Raw genomic sequence first — 20,187 nt, 5'->3', positions numbered from 1 at the left:
GATCACTCCCTATTAAACAGTTTTTCAAGTTCTAAGTAGGGCACAGATATAGACTTTGTGTCCTAAGGTTCCATTGTTAGTTAATTTAAAGTCCTTCCCTCGTCATTGCTAAGTGCTTTATTCTGACATCCACTCTCCAAATGAAATCTGACTTTGATGGATAAACTCAATTAAAGCTCAGGCATTAGATAAGTTAAACAGAGAACCTGGCTGATCTCTACCAATCTGCCTTTAAAATACAATAAGTATTTCAAAACGAAGCAGCCATAAATTAGGCTGGAAATGTATGTGAGCAAAATTGGATTGAAATCAAAATCAATTACCCTATGTAAATTTCTGTTACTTAGAAATCAACATTTGTTTATCCCCTGAGTATTGTATTTTATAACTACTTTTGCAAATAAAATCTGAGACATACCCATTGTCTACTGCTATTGTAAATATTTATGCCACTTCCATAATATTGACATCAGTTAAATTATCTAATTTTACGTCAACACGAGATTTGCCAAAATCTGAAAAACTTTGCAAGATATGTTATTTAACTCTTTTTAACGTTTTAAAACATGAGTTAATCAGTATTTTGCTTATAAGGGCCTTTAGTTTCTCATTGATGCTACACTTCTTCATTTACTTAATCATTGAACTGAATTTTTTATATTTTTATGTCTTGTATAAGGAGTTGCTCTGGATTTTAGAGGTGATGAAATCTCTGAAGAGCATAAATAAAAACTGAGTTTGTGTGATAACCCATTCTGCACAAATCAACGGGATGCAGAAGAAATATAGAGGCAAAGGCATCTAACTCTGTTAGTGAAACTGGGGAAATCATGGCATTTACAATTTAGAAGGGCCTTTAGATATTAACATTAAATTCAATTATTTTGTTGTAGAAGTAACAAAGAGAATTTGATTTGTTTTTCCCAGCATACACACAGCCTAGAAGACAATCTTTAGCATATAAGACTTTGTGCTTGAGAATCTAATAAATCTGAATTTAAATTATAGACCTCATATTACTATTTATCTGTGTCTGGTATTCGGGGTCTTCTACTGAATGGTGACAAGAGTAACTGACAACTCCATGGCCCTTATTCAGTAAAGTGAGATTAAACACCGCAGAAAGTCCACTGTAAGACTGCAATGCATTAGGTACCTAAAACATTTGCTAGTCTGAAAAGGGATGATTTAGAGTCAGGCTACTATTTCCAAATAATCCTTACAATGCTACTGTTTCTCTATTAGCTTAGGAAATATTGTTTGTATATTTTAATGACTAGTCTTTAATTGCAAGCAAATGTAGAAAACAAGGCCATGTGTTAACTTGGGAAAGAATAAATAGAGAAAAAATATACAAATATTTTTTAACTTAAAAGGCATGGATTTTACAGCTCCTTGGAGAAATAGCAGAATCTAGGTTTTGAAGTGGGGAATATTTTAGAAGTCAAGACAGGAATGCATTTTAGGGCTCACAGGGGAGAGAGAACACAAAACCCTCCAACCTAACCAGACCACAACGACCCACATGGAAGCAAAGCGATCTGAAGCCAGAAAGCCCACAACGGGCTTAAGTTCCGAAGGGCTGGGCGCCCAGTGGCCAGATCCTGAGTTGTGGGGGTAAAGATGCTGATGACTGGCCCTCTGTTCAGATTGAAACTTAACTCTCATCCGCTTAAATAATTAAATATCGGTGCACTTAAATAGTTGAGTAGATCAATTAGTGAGGAGGAGCGACTGCACCTCGGGAGTCCTGGCTCAATCCTCTGGCGGCTTCCTCTGTCTCTGAGGTCCTGGTCCTCCTCCCCCCCCAGAGCTCTCCCTCTGCAGCGCATTCTTCAGTTCACTTCCGGCTGTTTGCCATTCTCCTGGCTGTAGAACCCAACAATCTTCTGTGTGCCGCTAACTGTCAAGCTCATCTCTCTCCTGGAAACTGTCTTTTGGGTTCCAGTCTCACATATAAAATGGGTTGACTTCAGGTCTTTACTGAAATAATGATCAGGTATCTCATTAAAGTTTTTGCTACCATATGTTACTTTTGCAGAGGGAAATTGCCCTACATAGTTATCGTGCAAGTTGATTACATTCCGCACTCTCCTCTATTACTCTTCCTTCCTTAAACTCAACAGGCCACACCCCAAGCTATTCCTTGTCCTTGGAAATACCTGCGTCCTTGGTTAGGCCAGGCTTTGCTCTTGGCCCCTGCATTCCAAAAAAAAACCAGTAGTTGCCTGGAACTTTATTGTGAGGTTCGTTCTGAGTCCAGTACTCTTCTCACACACGTCTTTAAATTCTTTCTACCGTAAGCTTAAATAGCATTGGGACATGGGCAGCATTTGCCGACTGCACCGATGAAGTCACATCCGTTGTTTGCGGAGTACTTGTGGTGTTCCCTTCTTCTGGCTTTTCTCACCTGTCTTGCCCATTTCTAGCTTCCTCTCAGCCATTTTTATCCTCGACGAGGAGCTGACATCTGATTCAGGGCGCGGTGACTACAAGCGCCCTGACTACAGGGCGTCTACAAGCCCTCGGAAGGCTGCGGCGTGCGCCTCGCCTCCCAAGGAAGCTCGGGAAGGGCCTGTTGGTGGTGGACGCACCCCTCGCTAAAGGAATCCCATCCCAGTGCTCCCTCTTACTAGGCTGGTTTTTTTTTTCTATTTTTTTTAAAACAAATCCAACCCATCCATGAACATGGGCTGTCTTTCCATTTATTTGTGTCGCCTTCAATTTATTTCACGAATACCTTACATTTTTCTGTGTATAATTTTTCCATCTCCTAAGAACTTTGTTGCTTTAGCTCGTATTGTGTGTGGGTTTTTTTTTAATTCAAAACATTATTAATGGCTATAAGCATTAGTTACTGGTGGTTATCAATGCATTGACTTTTTGTTTGTACTGAACTAGATCATGGAGCCTGAGTGAATTCTTTCAGTAACTTTGACAACTTTTGATAGGCTCTTTGGGGTTTTGTCTATACAATACCCTGCCAGCTGCAAAGACGGTTTAAATGCCTTTCTGCTTTTGATGCTCTTCCTTTCTTCTTTTGCTTTCTTGTTGTCTAATTGCCACTGACAGGATGTCGCGGGTGGTGTTGAAAGGCAGTCACGCTCACGGGCACATCTATTGTCCCACTCTTGATTTTAGAGAACAGCTGCTTCTCTGGGTTGGGAGGAGTGTCCTCCGCGAAGCAGGCACATCTGGACATTGCCACGATGCGGTTAATTCCTCCTGTAGAAACTGTTGAGAATCGTTAGCATGAAAGCGCACGAGGTCAGATGCTTTCGCTGCAGTGTGGGGAGGACCGCGTGACTGCCATTGTGTGCTGCCTCCACTACGCATAGTGATGGATTTACATGCAATGAAACGCCTTCTCAGCCCTGAGGTGAGGCCCGCTGGATCAGAACGCACTGGGTTTGCGTTGCTCATGTTTCATCGAAGTCTGCATAGATTCCATGGCCTGTGGTTTTATTTTGATATTCTACTCTGCCTTTAAAAAAAATTTGGATAATTCTGGGTTCATAAACCAACTTTGTAAGAAGCTTCCTTGAATTCCATGAATTGGAAAAGAGAATCAATCACTCTTCTTTAATCCTTTCATATAATTCAGCACCGGTTGTCTTCTGTTTGTTTTTTGCTTTGTGGCTACTGTACACTATACTTTCCCTGCTTCTTATTGATATGTTCATATTTTCTATTTCAATTTCATCATGATTCCATTTTGGTAGCTGGGATGTTTGCAGAAATTTATCTGTCTGTTTCTTTTTGGTTATTGAGTTTGTTAGTATAGAGTGGTTCCGATATTCTCTTATATTTTATGTCTTTGCTATATGTTGTGATTCCACTTCTGTTTTTTTTCTTTACTTGTGTCTTTTCTCATTTTACTGTATTAGTCTCACTAAGAGTTTCTCAAATATATTTACATTTTCAGAAAGCAGGGGCTAGTATTATTGAGATTTTTCATAGTGCCTCCTCATTTATTTCTGCTCTAGTTTTTGGGTTTTTTTTCCCCTTGTTCAGTGGAGCAAGTGAGTGAAGTTACTCCATACCCCTGGTACTTGTGGAAAACCAATATTTGTGAGGGTTTCTGAAAATAGATATATGAGCATATGTGCTTGTGGGAAGTGTGTCAAGCTGAAACTTCAAGATGGCTTTAGACTTAGAGAAATAAATTGCACAATTACAAAGTATATCAACTTATCTCTGACTATCTGACATACTGCAATTGTGGGGAGGTCAAATGCAAGGAAAAAGCCCAATTAGTGAACTATTCATACACTATTATAAAAAGAAAATTGTACAGATGAAAGGGATTGTGATGATAGTGAGAGCAATGGTAATTATGCCAACTGTGAGTGAAAAATTAACTTCATAAAACAATCTAGTTCAATATCAAAAATTGTGGTATCTCTCCAAGTCATTATAGAATCAAGTTTAAATTAAGGACATTAACTGATTATATTCATAAACATTTATACCGTCAAAAACACAAAATACATTTTCTTATTTTAATGATTCCAAATATTTAGAGCTTCTACCATATATTCAACAAGTCAGTGAAATTACTCAAACCATTAGTTAATCTTATTAAAATGCCTTACGATTTTTACCGTACTCCTACAAGTAATAATGTGTACTTTACTTCTGGTACCATCAAAACAAAAGACATCTATTATAAATGTGTTCAACTGTCTCTTTAATTATCCCCCTTGAAAAAAGTTTGCTTTTGCAATTACAGAAATAGAAACAATAAATTACCTGTAACAAACTACACAATAAAACATAGCAGGTTTGATAGATAAAATTATATTGTAGAAAAAATTGAAATATTTCTCAAGCAATCTGTCAAGCACCACCAGTCATAATCAAGACAGTCCATTGTGTGTGTGTGTGTGTGTGTGTTTGTGTGTGCACGAGGGTGTGTAATATAAAGGAACTTATATCAGCTAGTTCTATAACACTGCTGTAGGAAATACACACTCCTGTCTTTTGGTACTTGGCCGGAGTTAGGTGGTGTTGTTCTCAATCAGTTGCATAGCTGGCGTATGCGTAGTTCTTACTGTAATGAAGAATGCTAGCATGGCATCGAATCACCAAGTCTCACAGCCAAGTCACCTTCAGCCTCTCAGAACGTCCTTGAGACCAGCTTTAACGGGGCCAGTAGATCCTCATTTCACCAAAGGCAAATTGCAGTGAATAGAATGTAGTGTCTTAAGATCTTATGAGAGAGTTTATTTAAAGTGTGAACTCTGTTTAACTAGAGGTGTGGACGCACAAGGTCTCTCTCTGAGAGTTTTCCACTGTGTCTATAGAAGCTTTGTGAGCCTCCACTCCATGTGTGGAAACCAGAGAGTGAGGCCTAAAATTTGGGGCTGTTCTGGGTTGTGTGGTGTATGTGTGTTGTATAATTGATGCTGTTCTGGGTTGTGTGGCGTGTGTGTTGTATAATTGAGGCTGTTCTGGGATGTGTGGTGTGTGTGTTGTATAATTGAGGCTGTTCTGGGTTGTGTGGTGTGTGTGTGTGTTGTGTAATTGAGGCTGTTCTGGGTTGTGTGTGTGTTGTGTAATTGAGGCTGTTCTGGGTTGTGTGGTGTGTGTGTTGTGTAATTGAGGCTGTTCTGGGTTGTGTGGTGTGTGTGTTGTATAATTGAGGCTGTTCTGGGTTGTGTGGTGTGTGTGTGTTGTGTAATTGAGGCTGTTCTGGGTTGTGTGGTGTGTGTGTGTGTTGTGTAATTGAGGCTGTTCTGGGTTGTGTGGTGTGTGTGTGTGTTGTGTAATTGAGGCTGTTCTGGGTTGTGTGGTGTGTGTGTTGTATAATTGAGGCTGTTCTGGGTTGTGTGGTGTGTGTGTGTGTTGTGTAATTGAGGCTGTTCTGGGTTGTGTGGTGTGTGTGTTGTATAATTGAGGCTGTTCTGGGTTGTGTGGTGTGTGTGTGTTGTGTAATTGAGGCTGTTCTGGGTTGTGTGGTGTGTGTGTTGTGTAATTGAGGCTGTTCTGGGTTGTGTGGTGTGTGTGTGTTGTGTAATTGAGGCTGTTCTGGGTTGTGTGGTGTGTGTGTGTGTTGTGTAATTGAGGCTGTTCTGGGTTGTGTGGTGTGTGTGTTGTATAATTGAGGCTGTTCTGGGTTGTGTGGTGTGTGTGTGTTGTGTAATTGAGGCTGTTCTGGGTTGTGTGGTGTGTGTGTTGTGTAATTGAGGCTGTTCTGGGTTGTTTGGTGTGTGTGTTGTGTAATTGAGGCTGTTCTGGGTTGTGTGGTGTGTGTGTGTTCTGTAATTGAGGCTGTTCTGGGTTGTGTGGTGTGTGTGTTGTATAATTGAGGCTGTTCTGGGTTGTGTGGTGTGTGTGTTGTGTAATTGAGGCTGTTCTGGGTTGTGTGGTGTGTGTGTTGTGTAATTGAGGCTGTTCTGGGTTGTGTGGTGTGTGTGTGTTCTGTAATTGAGGCTGTTCTGGGTTGTGTGGTGTGTGTGTTGTATAATTGAGGCTGTTCTGGGTTGTGTGGTATGTGTGTGTGTTGTGTAATTGAGGCTGTTCTGGGTTGTGTGGTGTGTGTGTGTTGTATAATTGAGGCTGTTCTGGGTTGTGTGGTGTGTGTGTTGTATAATTGAGGCTGTTCTGGGTTGTGTGGTGTGTGTGTGTTGTGTAATTGAGGCTGTTCTGGGTTGTGTGGTGTGTGTGTTGTGTAATTGAGGCTGTTCTGGGTTGTGTGGTGTGTGTGTGTGTTGTGTAATTGAGGCTGTTCTGGGTTGTGTGGTGTGTGTGTGTGTTGTGTAATTGAGGCTGTTCTGGGTTGTGTGGTGTGTGTGTGTTGTGTAATTGAGGCTGTTCTGGGTTGTGTGGTGTGTGTGTTGTGTAATTGAGGCTGTTCTGGGTTGTGTCGTGTGTGTGTGTGTTGTGTAATTGAGGCTGTTCTGGGTTGTGTGGTGTGTGTGTGGTGTGTAATTGAGGCTGTTCTGGGTTGTGTGGTGTGTGTGTTGTGTAATTGAGGCTGTTCTGGGTTGTGTGGTGTGTGTGTTGTGTAATTGAGGCTGTTCTGGGTTGTTTGGTGTGTGTGTTGTGTAATTGAGGCTGTTCTGGGTTGTGTGGTGTGTGTGTGTTCTGTAATTGAGGCTGTTCTGGGTTGTGTGGTGTGTGTGTTGTATAATTGAGGCTGTTCTGGGTTGTGTGGTGTGTGTGTGTGTTGTGTAATTGAGGCTGTTCTGGGTTGTGTGTGTGTTGTGTAATTGAGGCTGTTCTGGGTTGTGTGGTGTGTGTGTTGTGTAATTGAGGCTGTTCTGGGTTGTGTGGTGTGTGTGTGTTGTGTAATTGAGGCTGTTCTGGGTTGTGTGGTGTGTGTGTGTTGTGTAATTGAGGCTGTTCTGGGTTGTGTGGTGTGTGTGTTGTGTAATTGAGGCTGTTCTGGGTTGTGTGGTGTGTGTGTTGTGTAATTGAGGCTGTTCTGGGTTGTGTGGTGTGTGTGTGTTGTGTAATTGAGGCTGTTCTGGGTTGTGTGGTGTGTGTGTTGTGTAATTGAGGCTGTTCTGGGTTGTGTGGTGTGTGTGTGTGTTGTGTAATTGAGGCTGTTCTGGGTTGTGTGTGTGTTGTGTAATTGAGGCTGTTCTGGGTTGTGTGGTGTGTGTGTTGTGTAATTGAGGCTGTTCTGGGTTGTGTGGTGTGTGTGTTGTATAATTGAGGCTGTTCTGGGTTGTGTGGTGTGTGTGTGTTGTGTAATTGAGGCTGTTCTGGGTTGTGTGGTGTGTGTGTTGTGTAATTGAGGCTGTTCTGGGTTGTGTGGTGTGTGTGTTCTGTAATTGAGGCTGTTCTGGGTTGTGTGGTGTGTGTGTGTTGTGTAATTGAGGCTGTTCTGGGTTGTGTGGTGTGTGTGTGGTGTGTAATTGAGGCTGTTCTGGGTTGTGTGGTGTGTGTGTGTTGTGTAATTGAGGCTGTTCTGGGTTGTGTGGTGTGTGTGTTGTGTAATTGAGGCTGTTCTGGGTTGTTTGGTGTGTGTGTTGTGTAATTGAGGCTGTTCTGGGTTGTGTGGTGTGTGTGTGTTCTGTAATTGAGGCTGTTCTGGGTTGTGTGGTGTGTGTGTTGTATAATTGAGGCTGTTCTGGGTTGTGTGGTGTGTGTGTTGTGTAATTGAGGCTGTTCTGGGTTGTGTGGTGTGTGTGTTGTGTAATTGAGGCTGTTCTGGGTTGTGTGGTGTGTGTGTGTTCTGTAATTGAGGCTGTTCTGGGTTGTGTGGTGTGTGTGTTGTATAATTGAGGCTGTTCTGGGTTGTGTGGTATGTGTGTGTGTTGTGTAATTGAGGCTGTTCTGGGTTGTGTGGTGTGTGTGTGTTGTATAATTGAGGCTGTTCTGGGTTGTGTGGTGTGTGTGTTGTATAATTGAGGCTGTTCTGGGTTGTGTGGTGTGTGTGTGTTGTGTAATTGAGGCTGTTCTGGGTTGTGTGGTGTGTGTGTTGTGTAATTGAGGCTGTTCTGGGTTGTGTGGTGTGTGTGTTATGTAATTGTGGCTGTTCTGGCTTGTGCAGGTGTTGTTGCTATTGTTGGTATTTTATTTTGTTTGGTTTGGCTTTATGAGGCTGGATAAAGTTGTTTTGGAAATAAAAAAGACTTGAATCATGGAATGTTCTCGTAACTAAAGATGATCACTAACTGACGATTGGTCACTTTGGGGGTATTTTCATTGTTTTAGGTGTGAATCATGATTCCGATGGCAACTCCACGTGTCTCTTATCCACACTTCATATGAGTCCTCACCCCTCAGTTCTCTCTGCATCTGCGTTACTGGCAAGTTCCCAATTCTTCATCTTATCAAACTCTGACAACATGTGCTCCTGAATAGCAGCAATAAACGCCAAGTTTTTCTTTCTGAAAATTTGTAAGACTAAAATTTTGCAACCAATTTTAACCAGTGGACTCAAAACTTATAAAGAAATGTGGAATACCAATTTTCATTTAAGTAAACTATTCTTATATCAATGACATTTTCGTTTAAGTAAACCATTCACATGCCAAGGATGTTGTAAATCCTTTGGGACTGTATCAGTTTGAAGGACAACCTTTTCTTTTATTCACTTTGTTATGGTGTAATTTTTTTCAAATATCATGTAGTAGCTAGATGTGCAATAGATTAAATGTAATATTCATGCAATGTAAATAAATTCAGATATTTGCCACTTTCTTAATTACTTGTTCAAGGTGTTTTAGATACTTAGAAGGAGTTAAAATGTTTTGGAAATATGAATATATCTAAAAGTACACATAAATTTACAACACATCAAAATAGTTTACTCCTAACACATCATAGGTATGAATTCATAAAAGATTATGAAAGAATGAGAGTAAACAAAGTGCATCAAAACATTGCATTTAAAATGTAAAATGCATTCCCATTTGAAAGGCATTTACCCTGTCTCCAAACTTTCCTACTCAAATCATCAGGTCTTAAAAATACATGAAAACACTCAAAAACACATCTATAATTTAAATTAACATAATCATAACTTAAATTGGCAAATATTCAATTTTGCTTTTAAGAAATGTTAATTATTAACTTTACCAGAGTAATAAAAATACAGAACACTTTTCTATTTGGCAAAAAAAAAAATCCATGTATTCAGTTTCCAGTTACCTAAAGCAAATTATAAAGTCTTTTGTTATCTTCGTGAGATATTTCATGTGGTAGAAGAACAGGAATGCAAGAAAAAGGATAAGAAACTAAAAGGGAAAAAAAAATAGTCCTTCGTTTCGACTTTGCTGTAGCTTAAACTGTAACCCGAGTTAAGCTAGCCTCTGTGTCTCCGTTTTCTCATTTGGAAAATGAAGGATTTGGTCTAGCGATTCTGAAGCTTTCCATTTTCTTAGAAATAAGTAAATTATATTACCAGCTCAATTACTTCATTATCTTTGATAGTCCAAAGAAAGTGTGATTAGCAAATCTATTGAAGGTTTGAGCTGATGTGAGATGAAGTCTGTGATTCATTGCTCAAGTTGGCATGGAATCTTGAAGGAGTAGAGTATACAATGGCTTGGGAAGTTGGCACAAAGAATCGAAAAGCTTTAAGTCATGATTTACATGCATTTCTGATGATGCTGTTTTAAAAATACAGAATTAAGCGGGAGAAATGGGTTTTCCTTTGTCCGATTCATTGCGGCTCTTTTACTTGCTGTTCCTATGCGAGCTTTGTCAAGTCATGAACGTCTGTCCTCTAAGACGGACAGTCTTGTCGGCACCAAGGCCAACGTGATGTGATCAAAGTCAGTCTGCAAACCACCGACGCTGGTTACAGTTTGACCCGGACTAAACAGTTCCTAAGAGCTAGTGGCATCTTTCCTTTCTTTTTGTAATTCCAGCTCTTCATCGTTAGTCATTTTCTTCCGTGCATTCCGCATTTCTCTTGTGGTTTCGATTGTCTCTAAGAAGCCGTACCAAGGCGTCGCCTTTCCACAAAGCAGTTTAGAATATAAAGCGTCTGGTTCCCGGTCACCCCGTCCTCCTCCTCCTTCCACGTTTCCCCCCCTCATTTATCAGTTCCTTCTGTCACACTCCTGTTATTCACCGGAAAGACTGGAGGAAAAGTCAGACTGCAGCTAAACACGTGGTAGAACTGAAGTACAGGCGTGCTCAGGAGCTAAACTGAGTGTTGTGTGTGTGTGTATATATGTGTGTGTGCATGTGTGTGTGCGTGTGAACCCCTACAGGGAGCCTCCCCGGGAAGCCCCCCCGGGCCACCGTGTGTGTGACTGCGTGTGTGTGTGCGTGTGTGTGCGTGTGTGTGCGCGTGTGCGTGTGTGTGAGTGTGAACCCCCACCGGGAGCCTCCCCAGGAATCCCCGGACCACCGTGTGTGACTGCGTGTGTGTGCGCGTGTGTGTGCGTGTGCGTGTGTGTGAGTGTGAACCCCCACCGGGAGCCTCCCCAGGAATCCCCGGGCCACCGTGTGTGACTGCGTGTGTGTGCGTGTGTGTGCGCGTGTGCGTGTGTGTGTGTGCGTGTGCGTGTGTGTGTGAACCCCCACCGGGAGCCTCCCCAGGAATCCCCGGGCCACCGTGTGTGACTGCGTATGTGTGTGCGTGTGTGCGCGTGTGCGCGTGTGTGTGCGCGTGTGCGTGTGTGTGTGTGAACCCCCACCGGGAGCCTCCTCGGGAAGACCCCCCCCCGGGCCATCATGCGTGTGACTGCGTGTGTGTGCGCGTGTGTGTGCGCGTGTGCGTGTGTGCGTGTGAACCCCCACCGGGAGCCTCCCCAGGAATCCCCGGGCCGTGCCCTCTGCGCTCCCGTGCCAGCCGCCGCCCTCAGGGCCGGAACCCCTCCTGTCCGTGTCGGGTTGGGGTGTGGCGGTCAGAAGCCGGGGGGAGGCGGGGAGCCTCGCCGCAGGACACCGAGGGAAGCGAGGGACCTGGAGACCCACGCACCAGGCCCACCCACCAAACCCTCCCACCGGGGCGCAGCCCCGCGTTCCCGGGAAGAAGGAGAGAGCCCGAACGCCGCGGCTGGGGATGGGGCGTCCTCCCTCAGCGCCGGCCGCTGCCCGGTCCCACCCTCCCCGTGGGGGTTCGGGGCAAACCCAGCAGAGGGGCAGGCGCCTTGTCCCCCGCCTCCAGCCTCCAGAGGCCGGGCCCTCACCAGGCAATGCGCGTGAATCCCTTCACAATCCAACCCTTGCTCAATTATCCCAATGACCCTTTCTCCAGGTTGCTCGAGTCCACATAGCCATCTTGAAAGGACGGTAAAAACCTTAGTCTTGTGAGTAATAAATTCCACCTTGCCTATTTTATGTATAGCGACTAACTCGATAACAATTCAAACTTCAGATTGCGGCGGCTTTCTTTCTGGTTAAGGATGCCATGAAGCAAAGCGTGATTGTGCAGATGGGGTGCAGGTGCGTGATTTCAAGGATTCCCAGTTATATAAGTTACTTCTCCCCGTCGGAAAGTCTCCTGCTGGTTGTGCAGATCCGAGGAGGAGCGATCGTCACCGGAGCCGCAGAGCCCGCCCTGGGGACCAGAACCTGCCTTGCATCCCCATCCTCCGCTTCCTTTGGAAACCGCACGTGTTTGGTCCAGGAGACAAAAGGCGTTCTATCAATCAGATATCTCAGACCATCGATTTGCTCTAATCCGTTCCCGGAGCAGCCTCATCAAAGAGTTCTTAATGTGCTTTTTGTAGTTATCAGGAAAATTCAAATGTTGCCATGGTCCGTTGAACTGACTGACTTGAAGTCTCCCAGCCTGGAGGGCCTCCTCCCCCGGAGGGAAGGGAATGAATTCAGAACCGAGCCCCCCGAGGCAGCCAGCCTCCCATCTAATAGCTTTAAAATTAGCAGCGAGCCTCGGGGAGCCATTACTGCTGCTCTGAGCACCGAAGCATGAAAAAAAAAACCTTCTGGCCAATCTTTAGACACCTTCAGATTTTGTCTTTTCTTAATATGAATATTTAATAATGTGAGGTTTATTTTTTAATTTGATGAATAGCTAAGGCACAACGTCATGTCTTGCTTTTGCTTGCTCTTATGAAGGGAGGCACAGAAGGGTTACGGTCAGACACATCAGGTAAGGAGGACGTTTCTTGGGGGGGCAACGTCACCCCTTGACTCCCAGTTTTTCCCTCCCATGCCCACCACAAGCTCTAGAGGTCACTTTCAGCGTAGTGTCGCGTGAGTACCGCTGAGGACGGATAAACCAGCAAGCAGGATGAACAGAAAACAAAAGCAGCCACAAAGAGAATCACCACTTGCTTCCATTTCCTGGAGTCGATTGTGGTAACTCTTATTTTATAGGATCAGATGCACCTAGCTGCCGGGCCTTCCCGTCCCTCTCCAGAGCCCTTTCTCCACCGCCACCGCTCACCAGAGGCGTGCCACCTAACAGCCACTTCCGTAGCCCGGGACCAACGTTCGAGTGGCTCGTGCGTCCTCAGGCATCCCTGGTGAGGCCGCTTGTGTGTTCTATGTATTCCAGGTGTAGAGAAGAACAGCCTCTGAGCAAGTGCGCACCACGTCCTCGCCCAGACCTGCTCAGGCACAGATGTTGCCCCTACCCAGCACTGACCCCGGGTGGGGAGGGTGGCGTCGGTGAGAGTGAATCTGATCACCTTCCCGCCACACGTCACTCGGTCCTGACCAGGTTCAGCTTAGGTCCAGTGACCCCCCTGCCACTCCCCGTACCCCAACACCATCCACAGATGGTGACTTCTTTCTGAGAACAAGGAGAACCTAAATCGTCTTTTCACCAAAGGGAACAGAGTATCCAACTATTGATTGACTGTTATGTCCAGGAACCAATTGTATATCTTACTTGTGTTCCATAGCTTGCCTCAAATTCATTCTCTAATGACCCAGGTAAGAGTGTCAACTTTTCGATGATATAAATGACTCTCATTTTAATAAAGCTGTAACCTATAGTGTTGCCTCAGTAGAACATTCCAGAGTTTTGCGATGAGCTTTCTCGGCAGTTTAAGAAGCCGAGTCTGTCCTAATGAATTCTTAGTGAAGTACAAACTTTGCAAGTCAAAAATGTGCACCCATTCTTTTTTTTTAATTTAATATCAACCATAATTAAATGTTCAAATCATGAATATTAAAAACATCTTTAAAAAGAAATGACTTTTTCTAAAATAGAATGCCACTTGAATCATACTGATGACCAAAAATAGTCTACCTTTTTTTTTCCCTATAAGTAAAGTTTGATTGATTTTCACTGACAAATAAAAATTGCCACATGCTGATCTGAATGGGCAACGAGCACGGATTTTCTTCTGTGAAGAACTTGCTGCCCATTGTTGCCAAAGGTTTCTATGGGCGTGTGGGTCATTACCGAAAATGCTTGGGGCCACGTGGCCCTTCTCATCTCTCTCTCTCTCTCTCTCTCTCTCTCTCTCTCACACACACACACACACACACACACACACTGTTGATAAATTACAGGGAACATTCCGTTTCCCCCCTTCTTGCTGGATGAGCTCAGTCGGGAGTGCAGCGGTGCACTTCCTAAGTAAGGAGCCCTGGGAACGCCCCCCTGTCCTGGTGTTAGCAGTTCCAGAGAAATGGGATAAAAATGAGCAGGTGACGGGGCGCACGAGGGGAAAAGACTGACGGGGAGGAGCGGTTCCTTTCAGTACGGCACCCCAAGCCATCCTGAGTGAGCACAGCGGTCCATCAGCCAGCTGCAGGGCAGGGTGGCCGGGCCTCAAGACCCCAGGCCTGTCGCCCCAGAGGAGAGCCCAGCCCGGGGTGGCGGGGGGGTCCACGGGGTGAGGAGTCAGAGGCTGGGCTTCCTGGGGGGGACCAGGCAGCATAGAGACCAGAGGGCGGTGGACGTGCAGCCCCACAGCCCTCCCGTCCGCCACTTCCAGAATAAAGGGGTCGGCCGAGGGACCCAGCACCGCATGGCGCTGGATACCACAAGTCTATCCCAACTTGAAAATGACTTTCCACCCGACTTTCCAGGCGTCTGTCGATTTTCAGTGGTGACCAGGATTCCCCAGGAATTTCCCGTCATGAGTTTGGTCTTCATCCAATCTTCACCAAAGTGGGGAAGCACAAACAAGAATGCGCCCGGAATTCTGACGCCTAGGAGCACGTTCCTCAATCTAAGGGATATTCTGTATGCTGTCTTAAGCCACGGCCCCTCCCAGCCTCCCACCTCTCACCCTCCCACTCCTGTCCGTCTCGGGTACACGCCCCATTTCCAAAACTTTGTCATCGTGGGGCTTGGGTAATCGAGATCACACCGTCTGTAACCTCTGTTGTGTAAGAACACCGTGTCCCTGAGATCTCACGGTGTGCAACCGCCCTCATTTTGAGAACAACACGGGACTGAGATGACCCAGGGCCAACCCTTGGCAGCAAGTGCTTTTACTTCCTATTCAGCCTTGGACAGTCAGTCATGGGTTGCATTCCTCAACTTTTCTCTTTCTTATTTTTTTTTTTTCTGTTTACCTACTTGGTGGATGGTGACGAGGTCATCGATTTTAGACAGAAGGGTGGTCTCAAGGGGATCCCAGGACAGACAGTGTCTCCTCTGAATATTTCCTGTAATCCACATGGTGTTAGACTCCGCCTCTGCGGTTCCTTTCGAGGTACGTTTGGAAGGTTCCCCCATGCTCTCCCGGGACCCCCACGCCCTGGAACACGGGTGTGTCGATGGCTATGCTTGGAGGATTCGTGGTGTGTGGAGAGAGGGCTGGAGGCGTGCATTCTGTGTGGTCTCTAGCTGGGGTGGGGAGGGGGAACCCCACACCCAGTGCCTTGCTGATTGTGGGGTGTGGAAAGTGGTTAGTGTGTGCACCGGGTGAATAAAGACTAGAGATATTTTAAATTCCACCTTTGGTAATGGTTGGCTTCTCTGTCAAAACCAAGCAACCGACAACTGCAGGAAACCGTTCTGTGGAAAGCTTGCTTTCCCATTCTAACTTGCAGAGCTCTAGAAAGCTGCCCCGCCAGCGCTTGGAGGAAAACAAGGAAGCAGGCAGAGCTGATGACCTCTTGACAACACCCATAGCTTTTTAGGCAGAGAACTTCTCAGTGGTTTTAGCAAAACCACACAACAAGAATGCAGCGTGCTGTATTTCCACTGGAATGGGGCTACTAGACTACCTCAAAGGTAATCAGGAGCATTTTCACTTTCCACGGAAATAAAATTTCTGTTGTTCTCGGTTAAAAACACCATAAAACGAAGGGAAGGTAAAGCCATTTTTAAAAGATGAATGTTTTTCCAAGACCACACATACATAATTTTTCTACTCTTCAATTCAAGGAAGTGGTAGTGACCATTCATGTACAATAAACTCAGGACCACCCAACGCGCTGGCTTTGAAGTGCAGGTTTGCTTCTTACAATGGTTCTTTCTAGTCAATGCCAGAACTTGAAACAAGCCTAAGAAGTTATCCCTTTCAGCATGCAATAGAGAGATCGTCAATGCCAGAAGAGGGTGATACGCCAGATGTTAGTCACCATCCCTGTGGCAACACTGTATTTATTGCCCTTTGCAAAGGCTTGTCTTTATCCATGAGGTTCTGGGGTTCCATTAGGAGGAATCTGGGCGTCTCCATTTGGGATGTGGGCAGCCTGCGGGAAGTCCAGATGGAAGGGGGCAGTGCTTTCATCTGGCCCTAAATATCACAGTGTAAAGATGGCCGTTTATCTTTGGACTTCAAGAATATGTGAAAATACCCTCACCCTTTCGGCCTGTGGTTCTGCGGTGGGCAGCTTATTTTGACATTGCCCCAAGTGGTGCTTACCTCTTTACCAAAAGAGATCACTGGACAAGGATGACTGAGAACTAATAAGAAATGCCTTCATGACATATGTCATGAGAAGCTGAAGAATGCAATTTACACTGCAAACACAATTATCAGAAGGAAACACCTGATGTCTTCTGTCAACATCCACTGCCTTTTAATCAAATTACTAAATTGTAGCAGGACAACGAATTTGCACCACCCAATCAAAGCAAATAAGCCCTATCTTATTATCATAAAAGCAGTAAGAAGCCTGGCATAGCATTCTTCCCCTAATTTGTCTTTCACTCGGCACCATAAAGATAACAAAGGAGGTGATTCCAGAGAACATATTGTTTTGCGCTGTATGTTTTTCATCACCGAAGCCTCAGGAGTATCGTGTGCTAATTTGCTGATGGGATCCATCAATTTAAATCGGCCCCACTGTGGTTGGAGGACGGAGGCGGTGGGTGGTGTTGGTGGGGAGTGATATGTTCCGTGAACTCACGGAACATTCCAGGCCCTTCCGTGAGGGAATCGATTCACGGATTTGTCAAACCTGGGAAGGAGCAGGGGCTAAAGCCGCGGCCTCACTTGGCTATGGGACCTTCCTGAGTGACCTCCTGTGGATGACCTTGTTATGTGACCTTCATGGGTGACCTTCCTGTGTGACCTTCAGGTGGTTCTACTCATGGGTGACCTTCCTGAGTGACTTTCATGGGACCTATTCATGGGCAACCTTCATGGATGACCTTCAAGAACCACCCTCATGAGTGACCTTGGGGGTGACCTTCATGTGACGCCAGTCCTTCCGGGGTGGGTGGTACAGACAGGAGCATTGCTCACTATGCACAGCTGGTTGTGAGGCTGGCCATCACGGTAGCTCAAGCTCACCGCACGCTCACCCAGGCTCAGCCCAGGCTCAGCCCAGGCTCACCGCACGCACACCCCTGTCTGACTCCACGGGGTCTCTGTAGCCTGGAAAGTGGATTTTGGAATGAACCGAGCCGTTGTTGAGTTGGAAACATCTCACCACGGGCCAGAAATGTTTCCAAGAATAACTCCAGGCTGAGGCCTTTGTGTGGCGTGTGTGTGGACCCCGAGACAGGAGCTGGAGAGACCGTGGGGCGCCAGGGGCTGGAGAGGAGAGGGAGGAAGCGACCTCGCCTGCTGGCGAGCGAGCCAGGAATCCAGCTGAAGACCCACCTTCTGCCCCTGCGCTCAGGCGAGCCCGGCCCACAGGCGGAACGAATAGGGTGGAACCCTCAACCGGACTTGCGATTGAAAAATGAATACCTGAGAGCCACTCCGTACCCCTTCCACTTGTTACCTGTTAGCACAGGTCTCCTCTGGAGTCGACACGGTCCTTCACCTGGACTCTGAATAAACGTAACTTGCAAACACAAGTCAAATGAATACCTAGGGACAATTAGCAAAGAGATTAGACCATTATTCTCTAATTTCACATATGGAGTCGCTAGTGTTTCAAATCTATTGTGAATTTTGCCAGTATTTCAGGCAAGAATAGTAAAGTTAGGAATATTTTAAATTCATCAAAAGAAAGAATATATATATATATATATATATATATATATATACTTACTAAGTATGGCACTTATAATTAAATCAGTCAGAATTAAAACAAACTAACATGAAACCCTTTCTGCTATCCCCTGTATGTCTGAGACTTTTAATTAATGTTCAAAATGCAATATGCTTGTAGTGGATGTTTAATTTATAGCTGTAAACAAAATATGTAGGCTTAGGGTAATTTGAATGTTTTCCCTGTGAAAGATTCCTTTGGCTTAGAAACGATAGAAAATGAATTCAAATACAATTTTGCTTTTTTTGTAATTAAAATAATGTTTGATTTTATTGTTGTTGTACTTTTAAGTAAATTAAAACTTAATATACCATAACGCCTAGTCGCTGGGGCATTAATAGTCTTTTAAATCTATTTCACAAATTATGAAGTCTGAGCTAAGTGGTTATCAAATTCCCAAGCATTGCATTTGAAATTCTAGAACAATTTGATATCACAGTTCATATAAACTGTAAGTACAATGATGGGCCCTCTGGGAGATATACATTCATCTGCACTTACACAAAATACAATCTTGATTTGTTTCCTTTGGACACAGACGTATGCCTGGCTTAGGCACACTGCAAGTTGCACACAGACCAGCATGCGCTCACACTAGGGTTGCATCATCTAAAATAACTCTTATCATATCATCTTATGTGTGTGGGTATAAAGAATAGATTTTGAGAAAATCGAATATTATATCCAGGATTTATAAACAGTAGACACGTTTTAAAATTTAACTGTATTGTTGTTTTAGAGGAGACAGTGTTGTAACCTTTACATGTGTCAGGTAGCGAGTACATTTCCTATTGCACAGTGCCTTCTATTCCCACTCTCTCCTAGTCCCTCTCTCCACCCACGAGTTGCACAGCTCATCAGTGTCGAGTCCTGCACTGTTCACCCCTTTTCCTCTGGTTCTGTGTCCTCTGCCCACCTTCCCACAGAGGTGGATGCGAATGCACCATATATAAGGTAAAGAGCACAGAGTCATCAGAAAAAGAAAAAAAAAACAAATTAATAAGAAAGTCCTTTGCCTCCTGATCTTTGGAGTTCATTTCAGCAGTGTGTGCATCATTTTATATATATATATATATATATATATATATATATATATATATATATATGTATACAGGAAGAGTGATTCTCTCCTAAGACCATCCTCTTTTGGCCGCACTGTATGCGAGTATCCGGAATCCTGGGCAATTTGTCATATGCCAGTGTGTTTTAGATCTGACTTCTGCGTATCAGGGAGAGCATGAGTTGTTTGTCTCTCTGAGCTTGGCCAACCTCACTTCACATGATTTGTACTCGATCCATCTATTTCCCTCCAAATGACATAGCTTTGTTGTTTCCGATGGCTGTGTAATAGTCTGTTTTGTATAGGGACCTACTCACCCATTGTTTCACCATCTGGGTTGTTTCCGTACCTTGGGTATTGTGAATAGTGCAGCAAAGAACATGGGCATGTAGGCTTCTTTATCAGATCTCGGCTCGTGATACTCATGGGAAAATGCCTAGGAGTGGTTTGGCTGGGTCATAAGGAAGATCTATGTCTAGCTTTGGAGGAACCTCCAGGCTGCTGTCCAGAGTGGGTGCACTGGTTTCATTCCCACCAGCGGTGCCGTAGGATGCCTTTCGCCCCCACATCTCTGCCAGCGTTTGTTTTTGTTAGAATTCAAAGTGTTGACCAATCTAACTTGGGTAAGATGGTATCTCAGGGTTGTTTTGATTCGCATTTTCTTTATGGCCGGGAATGATGAGCATTTCCTCATGTGTTTCTTTGCCGTTGTCACCTGTTCTTCTGAGAAGTCTCTCTTTAGATACCTTGCTCATTTAGTAACCGATTCATCTGACAATTAAGAGCTTTGTGTTTATGTTTGAGTGGATTCAAGAGTTTAAAATGTCTCCACGTCGTGTAAGAAATGTAATCATTGACAACATTCGGGGCTGGTTAAACTTTCAGGAAGCCCAAAGAGAATTCGAACGTTAGAGGTTTATAAAAATTAAATCTTTGCAGAGATTTCCATGGTACTGATACAGAAGTATATTCACATGTGTATCTATGCACATATGTATTTCAAAAGCGACAGTGCTCGAACAGCCTGGTTCATGCTCATTTTTTTTGTTCAGTCTCATTCTATTAGACGAGGTGATTGATGTTTCATCCAAGTTTATTTGACCTTTCATGGATAAACACAAAATACTCTACAGTATAATGAATGGTTAAATATAATACCATAAATTAAATAGAAGCAAATGCATGTGTATCTGATGGATGTCAGTTTAAAACATTACTGGTATAATTAATATTTTTAGAAAACAGTATTGTGTTTATAGCTCTATAAACTCACCTGAAAATATTTTAGCAGTTATAAATTATCGCTCACAATGTAGTGAGATGAATAGATA

This window comes from Perognathus longimembris, chromosome 24 (genome assembly GCF_023159225.1).
Source record: "Perognathus longimembris pacificus isolate PPM17 chromosome 24, ASM2315922v1, whole genome shotgun sequence".
In the NCBI taxonomy this organism is placed as follows: domain Eukaryota; kingdom Metazoa; phylum Chordata; class Mammalia; order Rodentia; family Heteromyidae; genus Perognathus; species Perognathus longimembris.
This window is presented reverse-complemented; position numbering follows the sequence as displayed.